Genomic DNA, 26,957 nt, shown 5'->3' with positions numbered 1-26,957 from the left:
TATAGAGCACACTGTATAATGTTGCATTGATCTGTATTCTTTGGCTAAAATAGCTTAGAAATATTCCTGTGAATACTAATGAATTTTTAAAGAAAAAAAAGCATTGTTTTTTGTGCTACTGAATTTCATTTAATAATCTTAATAAAGGGCTGCCATTCACTGCATCAAGCAGTGGACAGCATCCAATGGATGTCTGTTCCCCTCGGCCCCTCACGCAATTGTCCCGTTGCCCACCACTACCACCAGCACCAGGATTTCCCTTTCTGCAGGGTTGATGACTGAACTGGAACTATTCCATCTGAAAGAGAGGCAGGAAAAGATTTCTCCTCTGATTGGCAAGCTGATCCTAGGCAGAGGAAACAAAAGAATAAAAGGGTGAAGCTTCACCTGCAGAGTTTAGGAGGCAAACCTGATGGTATTTTCTCACCTTTCTTGAGTGAACATAAGAACATGCCATACTGGGTCAGACCAAGAGTCCATCAAGCCCAGCATCCTGTTTCCAACAGTGGCCAATCCAGGCCATAAGAACTTGGAAAGTACCCAAAAACTAAGTCTATTCCATGCTACTCATGCCAGTATTAGGAGTGGCTATTTTCTAAGTCAACAATTAATAGCAGGTAATGGACTTCTCCTCCAAGAACTTATCCAATCCTTTTTTAAACACAGCTACACTAACTGCACTAACCACATCCTCTGGCAACAAATTCCAGAGTTCACAGGAGTGTCATTGGCATCAAGCCAAGCAATTTAAAGCAGCAACAGCTAGGGAAGACAGCACAACCAGAGTCAGTGTCAATGTCAGTGGGAGGAGTTTGGGTGGAGGCCGGAGATGCTCCAGTGCAACACAGAGCACAATTGCAGGTCTTATAAGACTCCGAAGGACTGAGAGAGTGTATGGGCAACTCATGAATGAAGGATCCCCAACAATTCTTAACACCCAAAACTTTTTGAAGTACTACTACCCTCTGCTGCTACAAACCCTAAAATAATGGAGCCAAATTTATATGTGACAAAACCAATTACAAAAGATCACTAGTATGGGTTCAACCATTACTGTTCAATAAAATGGCTGAGGAGGGATATGATAGAGGTCTTAATATCATGAGAGGAATAGAATAGGTAAATATGAATTTGTTATTTACTCTTTCAGATAATACAAGGACTAGGGAGCAGTCCATTAAGTTAGCAAGTAGCACATTTAAAACAAATTGAAGAAAATTCTTTTTCACTCAACGCACAATAAAGCACTGAAATTCCACCAGGGCATGTGGTTAAGGCAGTTCGTAGTTGGGTTTAAAAAAGGTTTGGACACGTTTCTGGAGGAGAAATCCATAAACCACTATTAATCATGCTGACTTAGGGAATAGCCACTGCTTACTGCTGGCATTAGTAGCAGGGGATTTATTTACTATTTGGGTATTTGCCAGGTACTTGTATCCTGGATTGGCCACTGTTGGAAACAAGATGTTGAACTTGATGGACCCCAGTCTGATCCATTATGGCAACTTCTTATGTTTTTAAGAACATCCACTGGGACACATTTCTGATTTTTTTTTTTTTGCTGGACCCCTTTGCATAGTTTACCTGTGTTTGCTTTTTAGCAATAAGGTATTAAAATTGGGAGATCATGTACCACTGCTGCCCAAGTCCGTGTTGCAGGAAAATATCAGCCCAGGGGATTGTTTTCAAAATCAGTGCAAATGGTATCTATCTGAATCCCTTGTGTACTTTCCCTCCAGGATGTGTTTCAACAGTTCTCAAAAGCACACCAAACTGACCCTTCAGAGGTAGATAATGTGACCTGGAGCCTGGCAGAACTGAGACAAAAAATCTGTAACATAAATTTCACACTTTTCCTAAATAACTAAACAGCAGAACACACCCTTGACTAGGATGAACAAACAGAGCTGCGGGCCCTCTTCCATCCATGTAATCAATTGCCATTTGCCCCCAAGTCTAGTTGCATTTCTCATATATATCTTGGATTCATGGTCTGTTGTCAACCAATCAGCTCTTGAACCAGTTGCCAAGTAATGTGACAACCACACTGTCAGCCAGTGTCAGACATACGCACAGTTTCTCAAACACTAACACCCACACAAACTCTTTCAATCACCCACTTTGTGTCTTAGAGAGGGTGAATGTAGGTGTCTCACTCTCTCTGACTTGAAGACACCCACACATACTCTCACTCTCAGTGTAAGTGTGTGTCATAGAGAAAGGGGTAGATTTTTAAAAAAGGTACGCTGGATTTTATAAGATACGCGCATAGCCGCGCGTATCCTCTAAAATCCTGGATCGGCGCGCGCAAGGCTGCCGATTTTGGGCAGCCTGCGCGCGCCGAGCCACGCAGCCTGCCTCCGTTCCCTCCGAGGCCGCTCCGAAATCGGAGCGGCCTCGGAGGGAACTTTCTTTCGCCCTCCCCTCACCTTCCCCTCCCTTCCCCTACCTAACCCACCCCCCGGCCCTATCTAACCCCCCCCCTTACCTTTGTCCCTAGATTTACGCCTGCGAGAAGCAGACGTAAATCTACGCATGCCAGCGGACTGCTGGCACACCGTCTTCCGACCCGGGGGCTGGTCCGGAGGCCTGGACCACACCCCCAGGCCGGCACCATGCCCCCGTTCCCGCCCCCGAAACGCCATGTCCCGCCCCCAAAACGCTGCGTCATCCGGTCCCGCCCCCGACACGCCCCCTACACGCCCCCTTCAAAAAAAACCCGGGACCTACACGCGTCCTGGGGCTCTGCACGCGCCAGCGGCCTATGCAAAATAGGTGCACCGGCGCGCAAGGCCCTGCTTGCGTAAATCCGGGCGGATTTACGCGAGCAGGGCTTTTAAAATCCGCCCCAAAGAGTGCATATGGATGTCTTTCTGTGTCATTTTTATTTTTCAGTTCATTTTCAGGAGACTTTCCCCCATGAATTTCAGTCCGTGCACTGCTTGAGTCGTTTCATTCATGTGAAAGAAATGAATCAAGCAATTAAAACAAAAAACCAAAACAGCCAAGAAAAAAAAAATGAGCCCTTCCTGGAAAATGCTGGGGGCCAGGATCTCCCCAGGCCCCAGCTTACCTGGTCCAGTGGAGATCCACTAGCTTGGACTAAGCCCGCTGTGGCCTCGGCCTATGCAAGGCCTCGGCTTTTGCCTAGTCTTAGGCCTGATGCCTGGGCCTCAGCCAGAGCCTGGACCCTAGCCTGACACCATCGCCCAACCAGGAGGCTGGATCCCGTCATCGAGGCTGTGGCCTAGGCTGCGGCCTAGGCCCAATGTCAAGACATGACCAGGAGGCAGGGTCCTGACACTGGGAACTTGGCCTAGGCCATGGCATGCCATGACCTGACTCAGAGGCTGAGTCCCAATGCCAGGGCCTAGGCCCAGGCCTGACCTCCGGATCAGGTCATGGAGTATGGCCAGGATCCAGGCTGAGGCACTGGTGTTGGGACCTAGCCTTCGGGTCAGGTTGCAGCATCAGGCCTGGGTCCAGGTCCTGGCTTAGGCCAAGGCCAGGCATCGGGATCCAGTCAACAGGTCAGGTCACATTGTCAGACCTGGGAACGGGCCAAGGCCCTTGCATCAGGACCTGACCTTTACCAGATCCCTGATGGATCAGGTAAGGTTTTGTTTTGTTTTTTTCTTTTTAATTTTTTGGGGTCTTGGCCGAGGCACCTGTGTCATGCTTGAGCCTAAGCTGTGGTCCTTGCTTTGGACCTCAGCCTATGCCATAGGTAAGGCCCCAGCTTCGAGCCCAGACCCAGGCTCGATGCATTTGTTTAAATGGAAATGAATGAATATGGTTTGATTTATTCAGGGGGGCTCCTGATTCAGTTGGGAGCCCCCCAGATGAAACAAATTAGCCTTATTTGTCACATTTTGCACTTTCATTTTAAATTAATGTACATCTCTAGAATAGAGACCATGAAGTATAAATAGAAATGTGCAGACAAAAACTGATCTGGAAACCACAAGAAGCTAGATCCTGTATAAAGTGCAACAATGGAAAAAGAGAAACATTATCATTCCTCATAAAATATCAAATAATGAAATCAAGAAATATAAATCAGCAATACCAAAGTCATACCAATAAAAATAATATAATATTTCAAAACAGTTGAACATACAATAATTAAACTCATATAAATATTTTAAAAATTTCCCAAAAACCAATAAAATATTTTAAAATAGCAGACACAGTTAACATCCAATAATTAAAACCAATAAGAATTTAAAATATTCCCCACTTTCTATACTTTCCAGTCACCTTGAGATTTTTTAGATTAGTGGGGGTGAGAGGAGCACGCAAACTTTCTTTTCTCTCACACGCATACTGACATACATAGATACACACACTCCCTTGCATCTGCTGAGCTATTCACTCACTCATTAGGGATGTGCATTTGTTCCCTACGAATTGGGAATCCGCAATGTATAGGGCCTTATTCGTTGTATTCATGGGGAAGCGAAACGTATCGCGATTCCCCACGAATTCCCCATGAATACAACAAATCTCTATGAATAATTCGGCCGCCTAAAGGACCCAATTTAAACAAACCCCCCACCCTCCTGACCCCCACAAGACTTACCAAAACTCCCTGGTGGTCCAGCGAGGGGTCCGGGAGCCATCCCCTGCATTCACACCCTCGGCTGCCGGTTTCAAAATGGCGCCGATAGCCTTTGACCTGCTATGTCACAGGGGCTACCGGTGCCATTGGTCAGCCCCTGTCATATGGCCATCGGTGCCATCTTGTGCTCCTACCATGTGACAGGGGCTGATCAATGGCACCGGTAGCCCCTGTGACATAGTAGGTCAAAGGCTATCGGCGCCATTTTGAAACCAGCAGCTGAGGGTGTGAGTGCAGGGGATGGCTCCCGGAACCCCCTCCCCCCCCCCTGCCCGCTGGACCACCAGGGAGTTTTGGTAATTCCTGCACTCCATAGCCTTTGCCAGTATTCAAAATGGCACCGATAGCCTATTTTTATAGTGATTTACCCTGCATAGTCATTTCTTGTCATTCACAATTAATAGGAGTCACAAACATACATAATATTATACTATCGGGATGGTGGGGAATGATTGAATTTAAAGTATTATAGTAAATTTTAATGCTTGCGGTGGGTTTTTTTGAGCTTCATTTTCCCGCATCGTTTTTTGGGCCCCTTTCATTTTTCCCCGCTTAGTTTTTTGTTCGTTTTTCCAAAATACTAACCGAGGGAAAACAAACTTTACCCCGAAGCGTCTGACTCAAAAAATGACACGGTAGAAAAAAACGAAGCTCATCTCTAGTTCCTGACAAGGTAGGAATAGAAGCAGCAAAGTTAATTCATGTTGTTGCTGTACCACGTATTAAAACAGCAATTATTTTAGTTCTTTCTGCTTGTATCTTCCTGGCATACTCCAGCTCTTACATTTTGAGGAGTTCTTGCCTATCTGGGGTTCTGCTGTGCATCTCTCCCTTGCTTTTGAATTCTTTATCTTGATAACAGTCTTTCTGATTCTTGATCCCTTTATCTGTACCTTGTGATTTTTTCTGCTACATTCCCCCTTCATGTTGCCTTAGGGTTTTGATGTCACTTTTGGTGTCACTTTGCCCCTCGTGCTGCCATAACTAATCATGAAACTATTGTTGGGCAGCATCCTCTTTCTAAACCTTGAGGTGTTCTTCCTCCTCTTACTGCTTCTTTGCTTTACTTACATTGCATTAGAGAGCTCCTGACAATCCCATAAGCCTCTGGGCAGGTGCAAAGGGGAGCCAAAGAAGGAATTACTGCTGGGCAGGAGGCGGGGGGGGGGGGGGGGGGGAGGCAAAGAGAGACGTGGGGCTGCTGCTGTTAGGCAGCAGCCCCACAACCCTCTGCTGCTGGGCAGATGGTTGTGGAGGAGAGGGGCTTCTATTTCTGAGCAAGTGATTGGGAGAAAGGGGCTGCTGGGCAGGGGCGGGGGAGGAGAGGGGTGGAAACTGCTAGGCAAGGGATGGGTGGAAGGGAGGGGGTGCTGCTGGGGAAGGGCTGGGTAGGAGAGAAAGAAGGGATGCTGCTGGACAAGGAATGAAAGGGTAGAAGACCAGGATGCAGGGCAAGAAATGGATGAGGGTGAAAGGGAAATGCATGACAATTAGTAGAGAGAGAGAAAGAAGGGGAACCAGGGCAAGTGGTGGGGGGTTGGGTGGAAAAAGAGGTCAAATGCAAGTCAAGAAGTAGTAGAGAAAGAGGGTATAGGCAAGGCAATGAATAAAGGAGCATGAATGCAAGGTATGGGTTGAGAGGAGGGGGGATGCTGGTCAAGGAGTAGAGGTGGAGAAGGAGGGGCTTGCTGGCTAGGAGGGGAGAGAGAGGGGGTGCCTTGCTGGAGCTGCCACTACCAAAGGGACAACTGTGCTTTTGCTGCCAAAATAGGTGCTTTGGCACTGGTAAGTCATGGGGGAGAGGCGTGTAATTCAAATATTTGCCCCGGGCACAGAGAAAATTGGTCCCGACACTGTTGTGGATTGTGGACTGGCTAAAAGACAGGAAACAGCGAGTAAGACTAACTGGTCAGTTCTCTCAGTGGAGGATGGTAAATAGTGGTGTGCCCAGGGATCTGCACTGGAAAAGGTGCTTTTGAATCTTCTTCTATAACAATTGCAAATGTAGTTACACAATGTTAGGTTCCTTATTAGGAGCTACCACCCAGGAAAAAGATTTAGGCATCATAGTAGATAACACATTGAAATCGTCGGCCCAGTGTGCTGCAGCAGTCAAAAAGCAAACAGAATGTTAGGAATTATAGGAAGAGAATGGTTAATAAAACAGAAAATGTCATAATGCCTCTGTATCGCTCCATGGTGAGACTGCACCTTGAATACTGTGTACAATTCTGGTCTCCGCATCTCAAAAAAGATATAATTGCGATGGAGAAGGTACAGAGGTCAACCAAAATGATAAAGGGGATGGAATAGCTTCCCTATGAGGAAAGAGTAAAGAGGTTAAGGCTGTTCAGCTTGGAGAAGAGTTGGCTGAGGGGGGATATGACAGAGGTCTTTAAGATCATGAGAGGTCTAGAACGGGTAGATGTGACTCGGTTATTTACACTTTCGGATAATAGAAGGACTAGGGGGCATTCCATGAAGTTAGCAAGTAGCACATCTAAGACTAATTGGAGAAAATCTTTTTTCACTCAACGCACAATTAAGCTCTGGAATTTGTTGCCAGAGGATGTGGTTAGTGCAGTTAGTGTAGCTGGGTCCAAAAAAGGTTTGGATAGGTTCTTGGAGGAGAAGTCCATTAACTGCTATTAATCAAGTTTACTTAGGGAATAGCCACTGCTATTAATTGCATCAGTAGCATGGGATCTTCTTGGTGATTGGGTAATTGCCAGGTTCTTGTGGCCTGGTTTGGCCTCTGTTGGAAACAGGATGCTGGGTTTGATGGACCCTTGTTCTGACCCAGCATGGCAATTTCTTATGTTCTTATGTTCTAATTTAGCGCTTTCTATAAAGGCAATGAAAGACATCTAACATATTATTAGTGTAGTATATGGAGAGGTTCCCTAAGTTTCTATATACTAGCTGTTAATTACTTAAAATAAAGCAATATTTATCATTTTCATTTTTGTTTGATTTTAAACTTTATAGCTGTTATGGACAAGACAACCTGAGCAATGTCAGATAGTTTTCTCTAGTATTTCTATATTGAAAGAGTGGTAGATGCCGGGAATAGCCTACAAGGAAAGGTATTTATAGCTAAGCCCATGCCAGAATTTGAACATGTATTGGACAGACACAGGGCCAGATTTTCGTATCTACGTGCGGGCGTAGATTTGAGCGCGCAACCCGGCGCACAAATCTATGCCCGATTTTATAACATGCGTGCGCAACCATGCACATGTTATAAAATCCGGGATTGGCGCACGCAAAGGTTACACACTTGTTCAATTTGATCCTCCGAATTCAAAGTATCTTTTCGCTGCAAATTTATACATGTTAAAGTTGCTACTTTGATTGGTAATGTACTTATTGTTAAAATGTAAACCGGAGTGAAGGCCATCACCAATACTTCGGAGTCAAGGCCATCACCAATACATCACCAATACTAAAAGCCTATAAATAAAAAAATAAATAATAAATGACTGAACGCCCATTTTTCGTGCGCCCATATTCCATTGGCCTGTAGTTGTGGTAGTTGTTTGGATTAGCATAAATCTTAGTAGTAAGACATAGGAAAGATCTTGGGTGCTAGATTAAGTATGGGACTTGTAAGAACCAAAGAGGAAGATAACAGTGCCTCAAACGGCCTACCAGTATAGGTGGCGGAGGCTGGCACTGTAACAGAATTTAAACGCACTAGCAATAAATACAGAGGGCAGTGATAGGAAGATGGATTGGAGAACGGTAAAAGTCTAGAGGACTGATGTGGATTTTAATATGGTAATTTATATGCTTTTCATTTCTAAAGACCTACTGGAGGTATGCAGAGAGGAGGACAACTGGGCAGATGAGGTGGTCCATTATCTGCTATGTTACTATATAAATATACACAATGATGAATTACATGAACATTTTGAAACTCAAAGCAGGCTAAATTAATTACATACCAGCAAACATGCACACGAGGCATTATTAATAAAATGCAGCTGTCAGACAAAAATGATACTGAAAAACGTGTGAATGTGTAGCAGACTGTTAAACATTCTGCAAATTAATTTTGGTCTTTATAATAACCAAACAATTTCATGCATATTCTAGCTCATTCCATTCATTCAAATAGTAATAGTTAATGCCTGATGGCATCAATTCTGCAGCAAATATGCATGGTTGCATATCTGAAGATATCATCAGAACAAAATTAAAACAAAACAAAACAAACAACCCCCTTCTGGAGATTTGGGTCTGCATATGATTTTGTATATGCACTCTGAATGTTGCAGCTTAAAGACCATTGCATTTAGGTTAGGAGTAGAGCTGGCTTATTTTTGTACAACTTTTGAGGTTGCAATTTTTTATTGCATCTCTTCTGGTACCTGCTTCCTCACGCTTCTCCCCCCCCCCGAACTGTGTAATTCCAATTTCTCAGAACAGAATCACCAGAGTTTATGCTTTTTGTTAACAGAAAATTCTTGGGTTACTAGGGCAACAGGCACTTCATAGCTATTAGGACCCAGCTTTCTAGAGCACTCAGGCAGTCAAAATATGAGATTTCAGTCCCTGCATTTTCCTCCTGTCTCCTTACATTTATAACGGAACAACAGTCTCCATGGTAATGGGTTCTACCATCAGATAAACATCCACAACTGAAGTGAAAAATCCTGAGTTACCCCAAGAGAATTATTGCTTTTATAAATGAATTAAAAAAACAAAAAAACCTCATGAATTTGGATTTGAATGATTTTTCCTTCTCTCATCAGATAAACTTCATTGGGTGCCACATCTGAATGCTAGTGGAAAACAGATTTTCTATATTGTATAACAGCATGCTTATTAACTAAAAATATATATAAACATTCATGAGCACTATGGTAGGATACTGACATATAACAGAGCTTCCAGTGAGTGTCTAGCTTCAGGATATTCACAATGAATATTTATGATATGCATTTGCATATACAGGAGTCAATAATCATAGGAATTAATCCAGAAAACTTTCAGTTATTTTGGAAAAATGCTGACTTCTGAATATTGTCAACACTTACCAGATAAAGTTCATTCAAATAAATCATTATCCAGTTAAAATTTACCTGGATAAGTGACAGGCATTTCAGAAGTTTTCCAAGCCAGAGTTAAGTTAGCTGAATAACATTCAGCTCCAATACTTGGTGTTAGCCAAATGAGTTATTTGGGTAATTCAAGATGTTGAAAACAGCAGGGTTAAAGTTATCCAGGAATGTATTCCTGGATTTTTTTTCAAAAGAATATAGCTGGTTAAGTAGCAATTCAGAATAAATAAATAAATAAGCAGATCTATTGGCCCAGTCTTTCAACCTTCATCCCGGTAAAACAAATGTCAACCCTGCTGGTCAACCTCCACACCTCTTAAGCCATTGTGGGCCAATAGGCCTGAAAAGTATCCCTCCTTTTTCTCCTTACTATGTCATTTCACCTGTTCAATAATTTTTCAGTATCTTTTTGATTGATTAGTTTTGACCACTTGACTTCCTCCGTAGTCTTAGTTCTTTCTGATTGGCTTACCTTAGTCAAGTGGTTGTTGTTCTTTTTTTAACCTCATCCATTCATTCAATTCTGCCTGTTTTTAAATGAGAATTTACTACTTACCTGATAATTTCCTTTTCTTTAGGGCAGTCAGATAAATCCAGAACAAATGGGTTATGCACCTCTACCAGCAGATGGAGACGGAGCAAACTGATGTCACAGTATATACACCCCTGCAGTGATATCAGCCTGCCAGTATTTTCTTCAAAAGCAACTTTGGACAGACCAGCAAAAAACTTGATTAAAACAGATAATCATTTCAATACTCAGGCAACACTGAGCTCAGACAAGAATGTAATCAAACTAGTCTAGGCACTGGAGTAACACTTACCTGAAACGTGTAGGCACACAGGAAGATCAACATGCAATCATTGGGCAGCCAAGGGAGGGAAGCTGAATTCATCTGACTGTCCTAAAGAAAAGGACATTATCAGATAAGTAGTAATTTCTCATTTCTTGGTGTCCAATCAGATGAATGCAGAACAAGTGGGTTGTACCCGAGCTACTCTTGAATAGGGCAGGAGGCTGCCCATGGTCCAATCAAAACCACACATGCAAAGGCTGCGTCCTCCCAGACCTGAACATCCAGATGATAATACCTGGAAAAAGTATGTAAGGAGGACCACATCTCAGCTTGGCAAATGTTGATGGAAGACAATAATCTAACTTCTGCCCATGACACTGTCCGAGCCCTAGTGGAATGAGCCCTATCCTGACTAGCTAATGGCTTCCAAATATCCACGTATACAGCCATGTCTACTTCCTTAATCCCACAAACTATTGTAGCCCACAAGGCTGGCTTTCCCTGTCTTGTACTGTGGTGAAGGACCTACAGATGATCCGACTTCCTCAAAGGCTCAGTAACTTCTAGATACTTGACAATATGTCTCGTGACATCCAAGGGTTGCAACAGATGATACTTCTCTACAACTCTCTCTCTCTGTCCAGAGACAACAGGAGATGGACTGATTCAAGTGAAGCTCAGTGATTACCTTTGGTAAAATGGAAGGAAGAGAATGCAGCTGTACTGCTCCTGGAGTCACCTGGATAAATGGCTCCAGGAAAGTTAAGGCCTGCAGTTCAGAAACCGTATTCACAGAACAAATTGCCACAAGGAAAATCATTTTCAAGGTCAGGATCTGCAAGGACAGAGTGTGTAGAGGTCTAAATTTAAGTCCTACCAAAAAATCCAAAACCAAATTAAGACCCCATGAGGGCACCAGAAACTGCAAAGGAGGTCAAAGCTGTTTCACTTCTTTCAGAAAATGGACTACCTCAGGATGAGCTGACAAGGATCCACCAATTATCGGACCCCTGAAACAGGTGAGAGCCGCTACTTGTACTTTTAAGGAATTAAGAGCCAAGCCTTTATTAAAGCCATCCTGCAAAAATTCCAAAATGATTGGAATCTTGACCAAGGAAGAAAGAGTACCTCGATCCTCACACTGTGCCTCCAACAATCTTCAAACCCACACATAGGCCAAGGAAGTGGCGAACATTCTAGCTCTTAGCAAGGTGGAAATCACTGCCGCAGAGTATCCATGTTTCAAGGGCCATACCATAAGACAAAATTGAGTCGGATCTTCATTAAGAACAGGTCTCTGCTGCAACAGGTTCCTGTGCACTGGAAGTCGAAAAGGTGAATCTACCAGGAGCCTCCGCAGATCTGCATGCCACGGTTTCCTGGGCCAATCTGGAGCAACCAAGAGCACCATTTCTCTGTGGCATTCAATACTTTGAATCAATCTGCCTAACATGGGCCATGGAGGAAAGGCATACAGAAACTTGTCTTCCAGCCACTCCTGCATTAGGGCATCAATCCCCAGTGACTTTGGATCTCTTCTGCGGCTGAAGAATTATGGAACTTGTGCATTACGCCAAGTCGCCAACAGGTCCAGGAACAGGAGACCCCAGCGATGCTGAATAGCTGAAATGCCTCATCTGACAATGTCCAGACTCTCCCTGCTGAGAAAACCTTCTCTTACGTTGTCTTTGCCTGCAATGTGCAAGGCTGAAACATTTGGAGATGCACCTTTGCCCATTCCATAAGTTGGTATATTTCCTTCAACACTTGCTGGCTCTTGGTACCTCCCTGCCAATTGATATAAGCCACAGTTGTTGCATTGTCCGACAGTATTTGGACTGATCGACCCTGCAGCCTGTCATCGAAACAGGCTGCCCTGGTATCCAGCCAATTGATATTCCAGAGAGACTCTTCTAGCACTCCAGCACCCTTGTGCTGTCAGCTCCTGGCAGTGAGCTCCCCAACCAGAGACTCATATCTGTTGTCAGTAGTAACCAGTCCAGTGGGGGTAGGGAAACTCCCTTTTGTAGATGATCCACCTGTAACCACCCCTGTGGTTGGGAGGTGACCTCCATCGCAGGTGGAGCCGAATCAAATAGTCCTGAGACTGTGAATTCCACCAAGACAGCAGGAAGTACTGAAGAGGATGCATATGTGTCGCCCATGGTACTACTTCCAGAGTTGCCACCATTAAGCCAAGGACCTGCAGGTAAGACCATACGATCGGGCGCAGAGTGTTCAACAACAGATGGAGTTGAGCTAGCAACTTCTGAATTTGAGCTTCTGGCAGGAACACCTTGCTCTGCTTCATGTTGAACCGAACCCCCAAGTATTCCAGTGACTGAGTAGGCTGAAGACTGCTTTTGGCTAGGTTCACCACCCAGCCAAGCTCCTGCAACAGGGAAATCATCTTGCAAATCTGTTAGTGTTTCAGTAATATGGTTCCTTTTCCTTTTACCTATAAGAATTATTGCTGCGGAGTTTTGTAGTATTTGGAGTGGTCTTATAGTGATATAAGGTAATCCCAAAAAGAGGGCGTTGTAGTAATCAGTGCTTGCGAATATTAGTGCTTGTAAAACTGTTCTGAAGTTTGTTAATGTTAATAAAGGTTTTAGCTTTCTGAGCACCATGAGTTTAGTGTATCTTTCTTTTACTTTCAGTGATAAAACTATCGTCCTATTGCATCACTGACAACTCCAGCAAAAGTTATCGAATCTGTGGTATTACACCAACTCAATGAATACATTGAGGAACATAATATCTTACATCCAAACCAATATGGTTTCCGTAAAGGCCATAGTATGGAAACCTTCCTTCTTTCTTCATTTGACCCCATAATTTGTGGTTTCGACTCAAACATAGATTACATTTTCATTCTCCTAGACATACTGCTGCATTTGATACACTAGATCATAATATTCTCTGCAACAATCTTAAAAATATAGGCATTAATGGCAATGTACCTGAATGGTTTACATCTTACCTACAATCCCATCCACAACAAATTAACCTTAAAGATCACAAATCTGATTGGTATTTTATTAACTCTGGAGTCTCTTAAGGATCTGCCCTCTCCGCTATTCTATTCAACATCTATCTTCTCCCATTATGTCACCTCCTATCTAGCCACAATGTAAATTATAAAATATATGCAGATGACAGTCAGTTCATCCTCCCATACAGTATATATCCTAGAATGACACCTTTTCTTTAGCAACTCTTTACCTGCAGACTATCAATACATGGTTAACTCATAATCATCTCACTTTAAATGCAGCTAAAACTGAAATTGTACATTTATCTATCATCCCCTACTCCATCTGTGCCTCACCTTCAACATTTATTTTTTATAATCACTCCATGCATTTACGTAACCATGCTCGCAGCCTAGGAGTTATTATTGATTCTAAACTTTCCATGTCATCTCACATTTCAACTGTTACAAAATCTATGTTTTATAGAATCCATCTGTTAAGAAACCTCAAACTTTTACTTTTTCCTGATGATTTTTGCTCAGTCTTACAAGCTCTGATTCTAACTTGCATTGATTACTGTAACTATCTATTTATCGGACTCCCAAAATACTTAGTTCAACCACTTCAACTAATCCAGAACTGTGCTGCTAGACTCCTTACCAATACACCCCAGAATACTCATATAACCCCTATACTCAAACACCTTCACTGGCTACCAATTTGTCAATGGATACAATATAAAATTAGGACAATAATTCACTCTTTACTTCATAATACTTCTTCAGTATGGGGTAGATTTTTAAAATTATGCGCGGGCATAGCGCAACCCGGCGTGAACAAATCTACGCCCGATTTTATAACATGCACGCGCTGCCGAGCACCCCCCCCTACGCACGCTGAGCCGAGCAGCCTGCCTCCGTTCCCTCCGAGGGCGCTCCAAAATCGGAGCGGCCTCGGAGGGAACTTTTTTTCCACCCCCCACCATCTCCTCCCTTCCCCTACCTAACCCACCCCCCAGCCCTAAGTAAATCCACCCCCACTACTTTTGTTAAGAAAGTTATGCCAGCCCGAGGCAGGCATAACTTGTGTGCATCGGCGGGCTGCCGGCGTGCCATTCCCCGCCCCAGGGGCTGGTTCGGAGGCCTCAGCCACACCAGGGAACGCCCCGGGCTGGCACCACGCCCACGGCCCTGCCCCTGGAACACCCCCGAATGTCGCGCCGCCCCCGAAACGCCCCCCCCCCCGACATGCCCCCGACCCCCCTCCCAAGCAAAGCCCTGGGACTTACGCGTTTCCCGGGGCTTTGTACGCACTGGTGGCCTATGCAACATAGGCCACCAGTGCGCAAGTCCAGTCGGATTTACGCGCGCAGGGCTTTTAAAATCTGCCACTATGGTTATATTCTTCTCTCTGCTTATATCGACCACCATGTCACTTTCGCTCTTCCACAAAAACTTATCTTGAAATACCCACTGTCAAAACAGCCCGTTTAGAACTTACTAGAAACCGTGCCTTTCCGTGGCCGGTCCTAAATTATGGAACTCCATACCAAACTACATCCATCAACTTACTACCAAAAATGACTTCAAAAAAGCAATAAAAATGTACCTATTCTCTATGGCCTTTCCAAACCCCCAGAGTTAATCTTTCTTTGAATTGATTTAAGTTGTACCTCTGTTATTCTTTTGTTTGTTTTGATCTTTGATTACTGACTTATGTATATTAACAGATTATTTTATTGATTTTATGTAGCTTAACTGTAAACCATTTAGATCTACCAACATGTGTATATGCGGTATATAAGAACCTTCTAATTAATTAATTAATCAAATAAATAAATAAATAAATAAATAAGTAAATAAATAATGGACCAGGCACTTGTCTGAGGGACCATGGAACTTACCTCAGGAATTCTCAACTGTGGGAGGGACCATTCGGTTACACTACAGGAGAATGGGGCAAATTTATTTCCTTAATTCTCCTTTTCTTTAAAATGAAGCAATCCCCAGTAGAGAAATGCACATCCACCATCTGCTGGAGAGGGAGAATACTGGCAGGCTGATGTCACTGCAGGGGTATATATACTGTGACATCAGTTTGCTCCATCTCCATCTGCTGGTAAAGATGCAAAAACCCACTTGTCTGGACTTGTCTGACTGGATGCTAAGAAATGGCTATTTTGCCCACATGATTCCATTCATATTCTTCAGTATCTATTCCTCACTGATTGGCTTACATTGATCATACACGTAACATTTTTCCATTTGATTGGTTAGCATGTTTTTTATACAATTTTCAACTTCATCTTTAAAGTACATACACTGACAATCTTAACATTGTCAGTGATTTCAGTGTTAAATGGAATTCCCTGGGGTACATATAAAATTTTCCTCTGCTATATGTTTTTATGTTTTTAGATTTAACCATTGTCCTTGTATTACTTTTATTCATTTATTTTGCTTTGTAGTCTTGAAGCTCCCTGTCCTTGTTGTTCCTCCCTATGCAGCCTTCTGGTGAAACTCAGGACCGTGTTGGGAGACATACTTTCTTTCTACACTATTGATTTTGAAGCTCTTGATGTTTTAAGTTTTGAATAAAGAATTGTGAATTATCATATGTGGAACTGATCCTTTGGAGGACAATTACATTTTCTCCCACGTACTTTCTTCACTTTATTATGCATATGTCAATCTAACCTTCAATTTCTTTAACTTCCCCAATGGCCTTTTTATCTTGATTGGACTATTAAGTCCATGAACATATTAGGCTACCAGCATAAGTGTAATACAATTTGATTACCAGGTGAAAGATGTGATCTACATCCCTTAAACCTTAATTAAATATTATCAGCAGTATTTCAATGTTATCAGAGCTCATTCTTTTGTTTCTTACTCGTGCTCTTAGAGGTCAATGTACTAAACTGTGAACAGCTTTGCAAATGTGATAAACTGTGCAAAATGGACATTAGGACACATAAATGTGTGTAAATCTTTATATGTACTATTTGCCATTTTTCCATTTATAATTTTGAGTTTGCCATTCACAAAAAGTATGCAAACCATTAATAATAATAATAATCAGTAAAATCACGCAGATAAGCTCATTGAAGAGATGCGCATTTGTTTGAAATAAATGGCAACAATGCCACAAATGAGTCTTTTATCATTTCATTTGTTGACTCCTGAAACAAGCGAAGGGTGCCCATGAATTTTAACAAAATATTGTCTGTGTGACATCACAGCCTCCTGATAGCTGAGGCAGGACAAACTGACAAAGAGACCAGATGGAAAATAAATCACAATGAAGCATTTTTTTCAATTAGTTTATAGCTGCTATCTGGATCATGTGATGCTGATGTCCTCTCATTGAAAGTTCTTAGCATGTGCAAGAAAATCTCTGTTTCCTCTCTAGCAGTTGGTAGAGAAAGATCTGTTTTTGAGAAGTTGGCTGAGATTTAAAAAATAAATAAAAAATTGGCTTTGGCACTGGTAATGGGCTGTTTCGGAACTTCTCTGCTGTAGTTACACGATGTTAGGTTCTATATTAGGAGCTACCTCCCTGGAAAAAGATCTAGGCATCATAGTGGATAATACTTTAAAATCGTCGGCTCAGGGGGGCGCTATTGAGCGCGCGCAGGGGATGGACGTGTGAGGACTGAGCTCCTGACTGAGGGGTCCCTAAACCCAGATTATATGCGCGCACGTTTGATTTTTGGACTCTCGACTGTTGTTAATCGGGCACAGAGTTAATCGTGATGGCAGCGAAACGCAAAACAGCGGATTTAAAACAATACAGCTATCAAAAATTACTACCAGATCCACCCGCTGAAGGGGACTCGCTGATTCCTGGCTCCCAAGATGGCGATGGAGACGAGGAAAATCCGGTGGTCTCGGGCCCTGCCCTACAGATAGCTGATGTTATCAGCCGCGACGAGCTACGAGGGTGGTTTATGGACATTCGCAGGGATATGAAGCAACATAAAATGGAGCTCCTCGCCACGATGTCTGAGCTGAAGGAGGACATGGCAGCACTCGGGAATCGAGTTGATGAGCTAGAGCTCAGAGTCGAGGGCCATGCAGACAAAATGGCGTCGCACACTACGCATTATTTAAACCTGAAAAATGAAACCCAGGCTATACAGGACAAACTCGAGGATCTCGAGAATCGCTCGAGACGCAATAATATACGAATCCGAGGTGTCCCCGAGTCGGAGGACTATAAAGATGTGCCGGAGGTTGCTCGCAAAATCTGCTTGTTTTTTATCACTGGAGGTACTACACCGCAGTTAGCAGCATCTGCTTCGTCGGAGCCTGAACTTATTATTGACAGGGCGCACCGTGCGCTTGGTTTGAGATCTGATAATCAAGCGAGGGACATTATCTTATGCATCCGGGATTTTACACAGAAAACACGGATCTATGAAGCCGCTCGGGCGCAGAGCGTTTGGAAATGGGAGGGTCACAACATCTCCATTTATCAAGATCTGGCCCCCAGTACCTTACGCAAGCGTTTTGAATTACGGGAGGCCACCAGTGTGCTGCGGGGAGCCCAGATTCGGTATAGATGGACCTTTCCCTTTGGCTTGTTCTTCTCGCATCAAGGATCCTCATATCGGGTGAAATCTCTCTCAGAGGCAGCTGAAGCCTTGAAGTCGGCGGGACTCACAGTTAACTTTACGATCCCTAAGGCTCAGGCTGGCCCCTCTTCACGAGAGACTTATCCTCGTTGGCAAAGGGCGCCTAATGGACGTAGACGCCTTCGCCGACAGTCCTTGGCTCATGATACTACCATGGATGATCAGGGCTGAATAAGGTTTCGAGGAGACTGTTGCTCACAAATTTAATATAACCTGTTTTCATTGGGATGTTTTTGAATATCTGCTGATGGTATATTGTTTCTGAGTGCTGCTTATCATAATCGTATTTCTGACGAATTTACTAGCTTGTTTTGTAGTTTGTATTTGTTGCTCTCTGATGTTCTGATTACAATATTGTTGCTGTATGTTAATTTAACAGGGTGAGGGGACCTCTATGGGGCTCGGACTTGCTATATGTTGATCTCCGAGCGCGCTAAGGCCCCCAAGGGGAGGGTAATCTGCCAGACTGGTTTGGCAGAAGGTAACCATGTAACGGGGATTTTGGGGGAACACTACCATGTTCGTTTTCATGAATCTTGGAGGACAGCAGCTCTAGAGAACATTGGATTAATACGAAATGTGGGGAATGCATGTGGGGATGCTATATTAGCAATTTACTTAAGGTGTCATGCTTAGAATGCTAACTCTGAATGTCAAGGGCCTGCGGACTCATAGGAAGCGACAATTACTTTTCCAGGAATTGTGTAATTTGCGCATTGACTTGGCGCTGATTCAGGAGACGCACTTGAGACCTAGACACGTGAAGTATTTAAGCCATAAAAACTTCCCGACACAGATACATGCAGCCAGCTCCTTGGGTTCTAAATATGCAGGGGTAGCTATATTATTATCTGCGCACATCCCTCATGAAGTTTTAAATTCCTACACGGACCCTGAGGGTCGCATAGCAATCTTAACCCTGCGATTGGGAAAGGTTTTACTAACGATTGTTAATGTTTACGCCCCCAACTCAGCCCAGCTGCAATTTATACGGGGTCTTGAGGCTTGTCTGACTCTCCATACAGATCACCAGTTGCTTGTGGGAGGCGACTTCAACCTAACCCTGAGGCCTCACTTAGATGCATCCCATGTGACGACTGTCTCTCAGGGGCCCACTAGACGCAGCCTTCTTCATTTACTGGAGTCATGGAATGTAGTTGATGTGTGGCGGCAGCGGTCTCCGAGATCTCGACAATATACATTTTACTCACAGGCCCATGCCTCATATACACGTATTGACTACCTCTTTGTTGATAAACGACTGCAGAATAATGTGCGCAGGGTGGAGATTGAACCGATCACTTGGAGTGATCATGCCCCGGTGTGGATGGATCTTAATCTGATGGAGACTCCCAGGGGCAACCGCTATTGGCGCCTCAATGAAAGCCTATTAGAGGATGAGCAGTAAAATCGTCGGCTCAGTGTGCTGCAGCAGTCAAAAAAGCAAACAGAATGTTAGAAATTATTAGGAAGGGAATGGTGAATAAAACAGAAAATGTCATATTGCCTCTATATCATTCCATGGTGAGACCACACCTTGAATACTGTGTACAATTCTGGTCGTCACATCTCAAAAAAGATATAGTTGCGATGGAGAAGGTACAGAGAAGGGCAACCAAAATGATAAAGGGGATGGAACAGCTCCTCTATGAGGAAAGGCTGAAGAGGTTAGGGCTGTTCAGCTTGGAGAGGAGACGGCTGAGGGGGGATATGATAAAGATCTTTAAGATCATGAGAGGTCTGCCTGACCACTCTCTTCATCTGCTGCCTGGAAATGACCCTCGCTTGCCTTGACTATGCTCGGACTGACCTTGATATTGACTCCTGCTTTGGCTGACCACTTCTGGACATACTCTGGCTTTGACCCTTGTGCTTCACTCGGACATTCTCTTCTGGACTACTGTGATTACCAGACCAACCTGCTTGGATTCCAACTGCGGCCTTCACCTGCCTGCCTTGCCAAGAGAACCTTCCTGAACTGTTATCTCCCTGTTTGGGCCTAGTCCATCCTCTCTGCATCAGCCGCGCACCCTTGCTTGTGGTGGGCACGCCCCTCCACTACCTCTCCGGGAGACCATCCAAGGCCCACCTAAATCCAGGCAGTCCAGGTACCCAAGGCTCAACCTGCAGAAACCCCGGACTGTTATTGGCGAAGCTCCAGCTAGCTTCAGTCTCCTCGTTTACTCCACCTCCTGGTGGCAGGCACTCTCTGGATCTGACCAGAGGGCCATACCAATCCTGCACCAGGCCAAGGGTCCACCTCCAGCACAACATTTTTTGTGGTGATACAACTCTTGTGTTCCATTAGTTGAACACAGATCTTTCGTTTTGTTCTCCCTATGTAAACATTTTACAGGGGCATCTGATGAAGTATACCACAAATAATGCCAGGCAGTCTATAGATCCTGTCAACTTTAAACAATATCTTGACTGAGTTCTTGCCAGTTATTCCCTCAGTAGTGGATGAGCAAAAGGCGTACTTGCCACAAGCCTTGTGTCCTCTGCAATAGAGTTGTTGATCTCCCTCTGTAATAGGAAAATGTGAACACATCAAGTATCCTTGATAGTTCTCCCTCATGTTTTTACAATCTTTGCAGGCTGAGAGAAAATTGAATGAAATTGCAAAAGTTTACTAACAATATGAGAATATTTTAGCACACAGACCAGTCTATTCTCTGAATCCTTTTGTTGATTGTATAGTAGATATTGTTGTTCAACATTGAAAGCTCTTTTGTATGCTTTATTAATAGCTGCAAAAGGATAGTTTCTGGTGAGAAGATGAGCACAGTATCAATAAAAACATTATTTTGTGATATCTAAATCCCTAGTAGGCACTTAAAAAAGCAGAGGAGGGAATGGCATTCTTGGCAGGGATAGAGGGTTTATTACTGAGCTAGTCTAGGCTAGTAGCAGTGATAAAAAAAGGCAGCCTTGTCATTAAACTTAAAATAGATTGTTTTAGTCTCAGAGTGGCAGGAGTGGAAGACATCTCAATTAAATTTTGAGACTAGGTACCACCACCACCTGTTCCCTTCCCTCTTGTTTTGGATCAAAGGGAAAATGTGGGAGAGCCATCCAAGGCTGACAGTAGCAGGGCCAAGGCATTGACTGGGGCAGCAAAAGTGCAACAGCCAAAACCAGTAGCTTAATGGTTACTGCTTCTAAGGCAATGGAAGAAGCATTTTCAAAAACTGATTCTGAGGAAGAATCTTGTCTGGGATTCCCTGAATCAGAACTTGAGGAGCTAGCAGCAAAAGAAAATGTAGATTGTTTAGTCAGTAGCATCTTTGCCTTCAGTGCAGTGATGGGAGAGATGGATAATATTGATAGTGTTGAGATGAACCCCCCCAGGAATAACAGGCAGCATAGGTAAAGAGTGTGAGTGATGCCTCTGGTATTTTTCCTCAGTGTCCACTCTTAATTTCAATTTCAGTGGCAGCATCAGCTCTCAATGATAAAAAGAATAAATTATGGAAGACATCCTTGATCTAGAGGCACTTAAAAGTGAGAGAGGACTTGTGTCTTACTCTGTGTGTTGTGCGGTAAAGATATCAGTCAAGGTAAGCAAGTGAGGCATCTGATAAAGAATGGTATGTACCACCACCTGCAGAAGAAGCACTTGCTAGCATTGGCAACAGAGGAGTATAGCATGGGCACATCTTCTGCGACTCAAGGTAAAAACCAGAGGAAAGGAGATGAAAAGGGAAAGATTTTTCCCCACGCTGATCCCATGGACCCTCCACAAGTCAGGTAGCAGACCAGCAGCCTTCACCATGCATCCACAGTGGCAACCCACCACAGAGGGAATGGAATGGTGTTCCATATCACTGTCTCAGGGCAAGAGGCAGGTAGCATCAAAAGTAATGATGAGGAACATTAGGAAACTGACTGCCCTGGATGACCCTCCCCTGTAAGTAGTGAAGATTGTGGGTTTTAATTATCTGCTGAAAGTATTACCCTCAATTATCATCCCCATCCTGTACAATCAGGGCCGTAGTTGCATACAGGTGCACCTGGCTAAGGCAGAAAGGGAATAATATGCATTTCACCAGCAATATCCAGACCAGCACAAACTCTATACATGCTTACCTCTCCCTGATGGCACACTGGTAGGACTTGGCCAAGGAAGGGGAAGGAAGCAGCTCTAGCGAGGTCTGAGCATCAGGATACAGGTATGTTGTGCTGTATACCAAGATGATGGGATAGTCATCATACCTCATGCAATATACTATCAGCCATTAGAAAGATACTGGAGGGTTGGTTCCTAGACTGGAGAGGCAGGAGTCTTCAGACTGGTTTCTTTGTGGCAGACAGTGGGAAAAATATCATAAGGAAAATATTAAATGGGGTTTTGGGGACATCAATTGCTTTGCAGACTTGCTGCAGCTGATATTGAGGGATACCTTGGGGGAGGGACCCCAGGACCATGGGAATCTATTTCTGAAGGAACTGATAGAAAGGTATAGGAAAATAGCTGGGCATTTACATCAAAACATGAAGGGAGGCAGTTTCTCCATGAGAAGCATGAAGAATTTGGGATGTCTCATTAACAACTGATTCAAGATGTTGTCATCTACTGGAATTCCACCTAAATGATGCTGCAGAGTTTAGTAGAGCAGTAGACAATCTTTATGATCTGTCTCTATGTGAGGAGTCTATAAGAAACCCCTTCAAAACACCTTAAAGGACCAGCTCGTATGTACCTGGCCTGGTCCTTCTTAAGGATCAACACCGCAAGGGATTCTGGTTTAGGGGCATTTCCTTTAGCCTGGGTTAAGTTGCAGGCCTGGTGGAAGTTAGAGGGCCCTGGGAAGCAGAGAGAGAGAGCTACTGTATGCAAGAACCTGCTATGTTTAAAGGACTGTGTAATACCTGAGGTAAGGTGAGCCCTATGGTATATTATGACTCCTGAAGTGAAGGTGTGCTGCCAGATTTATGTTTGTTTCACTGTAAATAAAGGGCACTTAAGGAACAGCCTTAGTATGCCTCCTCCTACTGCTCAAGCTATCACATATGTTGTTAGCTTGAAACAGGAAAAAAACACAAGGAAAAAACTCAAGTCTCCCAGGGGAGGACAAAAACGTGGAAAAATTATTCTGGGTATCCTACCTAAGGAAGTAGGATTGGGCAAGATGAAAAGTGTTGCTAATAGGGCAGAACCAAAAAAATTGAAGTACAGACAAGAGACTACAGCTGCTAGGGGTGTGCATTCCTTTGCAACATATTGGCAATCCACAACATATAGGGCCATATTCGTTGTATTCGTGAGGAAGCGAAACATATCATGATTCCCACGAATACAACAAATCTTCACTGAATTATTCGGCCATCTAAAGGAGTGAATTTAAACAAAATCCCAACCCTCCTGACCCCCCCAAGACTTGCCAAAACTCCCTGGTGGTCCAGCGGGGGTCCGGGAGCCATCTACTGCATTCACGCCGTTAGCTGCAAGTATTCAAAATGGCACCGATAGCCTCTGTGACATAAGAAGGGCAAAGGCTATCAGTGCCATTTTGATTACTGGCAGCTGACGTCCTAGTGGTCCCTGGTGGTCCGCTGGACCACCAGGGACTTTTGGCAAGTCTTATGGGGGTCAGGAGGGTCCCCCAAGACTTGTCAAAAGTCCCTGGTGTTCCAGTGGGGGTCCAGGAGCGATCTCCTGCACTCGGGCTGTCGGCTGCCAGTATACAAAATGGTGCCGATAGCCACTGTGACATAGAAAGGGCAAAGGCTATCGGCGCCATTTTGATTACTGGCAAATGACACCCCGAGTGCAGGAGATGGCTCCTGGATCCCCGCTAGCCCACCAGGGACTTTTGGCAAGTCCTATGGGGGTCAGGAGGGTCCCCACAAGACTTGCCAAAAGTCCCTGGTGGTTCAGCATGGGTCCGGGAGCCATCTCCTGCACTCGGGGCGTCGGCTGCCAGCATTCAAAATGGCACCGATAGCCTTTGCCCTTACTATGTTACAGGGGCTACCGGTGCCATTGGTCGGCCCCTGTCACATGGTAGGAGCAAAAGATGGCACCGGCTGTCCATTGCTCCTACCATGTGACAGGGGTCGACCAATGGCACCGGTAGCCCCTGTGACATAGTAAGGTCAAAGGCTAACGCTGCCATTTTGAATACCAGCAGCCGATGGCATGAGTGCAAGAGATGGCTCCCGGACCCCCGCTGGACCACCAGGGAGTTTTGGTAAGTGTGGGGGGGTGGTCAGGAGGGTGGGGGTTTGTAGTTAATTAAATTTTAGCCGGGAAATGAATAAGAATGGAATGCATGAACGGATCAGGGCCCTCCCTTGCCGAATGCAATGTATCTGACCCCCCCCTCGAATACGAATACCAAATGTAACGTATGCGGTCCCTCTGCACATCCCTAACAGCTGACGCAAGAAAAGCAAAAAAAAAAATCCAAAATTCTCAAGTTTCTATCTTTTTTAGGGCCTCCCAGTTCCACTCCTTCCCCCAGCTTTGCACAACAGGCCAAGGGGACTAGCCCCACCTGTACAGTCAAAGGTCAAGTAGAGTGTAATGGCCAGATGAGCCAGCAGATTTTTTTTGTTTTCCCTACTTTCCTATTCCCTGAGAAGTACATTGTGTGCAGTCAGCTTGCTAAGGCAATAAGATGGAGAAGGTGATCCAGTTCCCTGCTACCTTTGCCCTCACTATGTCATACGGGTGACCGTCGCCCGTATGACATAGTGAGGGCAAAGGTAGCGCCGGCGCCATTTTGAGGATTGGCAATACAGCCCGCGTGCAGGAGGTCGCTCCCGGACCCCCTCTGGACTTTTGGCAAGTCTTGTGGGGCTCAGGAGGCCCCCCCTAGCTGGCCAAAAGTCCCTGGGGTCTAGCGGGGGTCCGGGGGCGATCTCCTGCACGCGTGATGTCGGGAGCCAGGAATCAAAATGGCGCCGGCACTACCTTTGCCCTGTCACATGATAAGGGCAAAGGGCCACCGGCGCCATTTCTCAACGCAGCTGTGGCCAGAGAGCTGGAGATCGCGTCGGGACCCCCCCACTGGACCCCAGGTAATTAAAAACATTTTGGGGAGGTTCGGGAGGGTGGGGGATTTGTTTTAAAGATTCGGGGTGGGTTTAGGGTTTTTTTTGGTGTGCCGGTTTTCCCGCGCCCTATTTAACGATACAATGCAAATGCCCCTGATGATAAATCGGGGGCATTTGTATTGTATCGTGCACTCTAACGATTTTGGACGATTTTAAAATTATCTGACGATAATTTTAATCGTTCAAAAATGATTCACATCCCTAATAATGGCTGACTTTTCTCATATATCTTCAGGAACCATTCATCCTCCATCCTGTATGCAGCCTCTAGCCCATACTTAAATGTCCTAGGTTATCTATCTTTTCCAAGAGTATTAAAACTAGGAGACACTCCATGAAGTTAATAGGTTTATCTTTTAAAATCAATCTGATAATGTATTTTTTCGCTCAGTTCACAATTAAGCTGCGGAATTTGTTGCCAGAGGATGTGGTGAAAGCAGTTAGTATAGTTGGGTTTTAGAAGTCTAGACAAGTTCCTGGAGGAAAAGTCCACAAACCACTGTTAGCTATGTAGACCCAGGAACACCACTGCTTATCCCTGGTTATGAGCAAGAAGGACTGGATCTGTTCTTTAGGATTCTAATAGATACTTGAGACCTGGATTGGCCACTGTTGGAGAAAGGATGCTGGGCTTGATAGATATTTTCTCTGATCCAGCCAGTATGGCATTCCTTATGTCTTAGTTTTATGATCATCTCTCAAATATGTCTCTTCATTTTAGCTGCTATTCAGGATTTTTGCTTATTTGTTCAATCTCTTGTAGCCCAAAATAACTTGTGAAAATTGAGCTTGGATGATTGCAATTCCTATTAAGAATTGAGGTGGCATCTTCATTTCCTCCTCACACAGTTTTATTTTTACTTTTAGTTTCCTGACGTCCCAATATAGCATAATTCACAATATCATTTAATCATGTATCATTTTCCATGTTTCCTCATTTTTGAATGCTGAAATGGAGAAGGGGTGGATGCATAGAAACCTTTCTAGTGGAAGTGGTGCAGTTAAAAACATTAACTAAATTCAAGAAAACATGAGTTAAGCACAGTGGATCCTTGGTTGCAATGAAGTAAACAGAAAACCAGAGATACACTTTGAGAGGTATGGCAGGGGTGGCCGACTCCAGTCCTCAAGAACCACAAACAGGCCAGGGTTTCAGGATATCCACAATGAATATGCATGAGATAGATTTGCATACAATGGAGGCAGTGCATGTAAATCTATCTCACGCATATTCATTGTGGATATCTTGAAAACCAGGTCTGTTTGTGGCTCTTGAGGACTGGAGTTGGCCACCCGTGATCTATGGCATTGAGTTGGAAATAAAGTTGACAGATCAGATGGTACTTCTCTGCCATCATATACTTTGGAGGAAGATTTTAAAATGTATATGGGGCTTATAGGCAAGCACATTTTCAAAAGGAATCCCCCCATAGAGTTTCCTTTTGAAAATGCCGGGCCAGCCAGTGTTGTGGGCACATTGCTCCTACTTTAAAATGGGTGCAGAGTCAGCGCCACTAATCAAAATGAAATCCCCCTAAGTTATCTGCTGGCTGGGCCCTCCCTCAGCCTAGCTTAGTCTTACTCTACTCATGTGTGGCACGGGTAAAACTATATGTGCTCTTCTGAATACATGTTCAAAGGGGGTTCTGCGTGGGAAAAGCACATATATGCGCATAAGTAGCACGTATTCACAAATATGCTATTTTCTAAGTATCAAAAGTATGAGTGTATTTCAGTTTCATGTGCACATTTTACTGGTGCAAAAAAAGGGGAGGTGTAGTGACATACAAGTGTGGGGTC

Source organism: Rhinatrema bivittatum, chromosome 3 (assembly GCF_901001135.1).
Source record: "Rhinatrema bivittatum chromosome 3, aRhiBiv1.1, whole genome shotgun sequence".
Classification (NCBI taxonomy): Eukaryota; Metazoa; Chordata; class Amphibia; order Gymnophiona; family Rhinatrematidae; genus Rhinatrema; species Rhinatrema bivittatum.
This window is presented reverse-complemented; position numbering follows the sequence as displayed.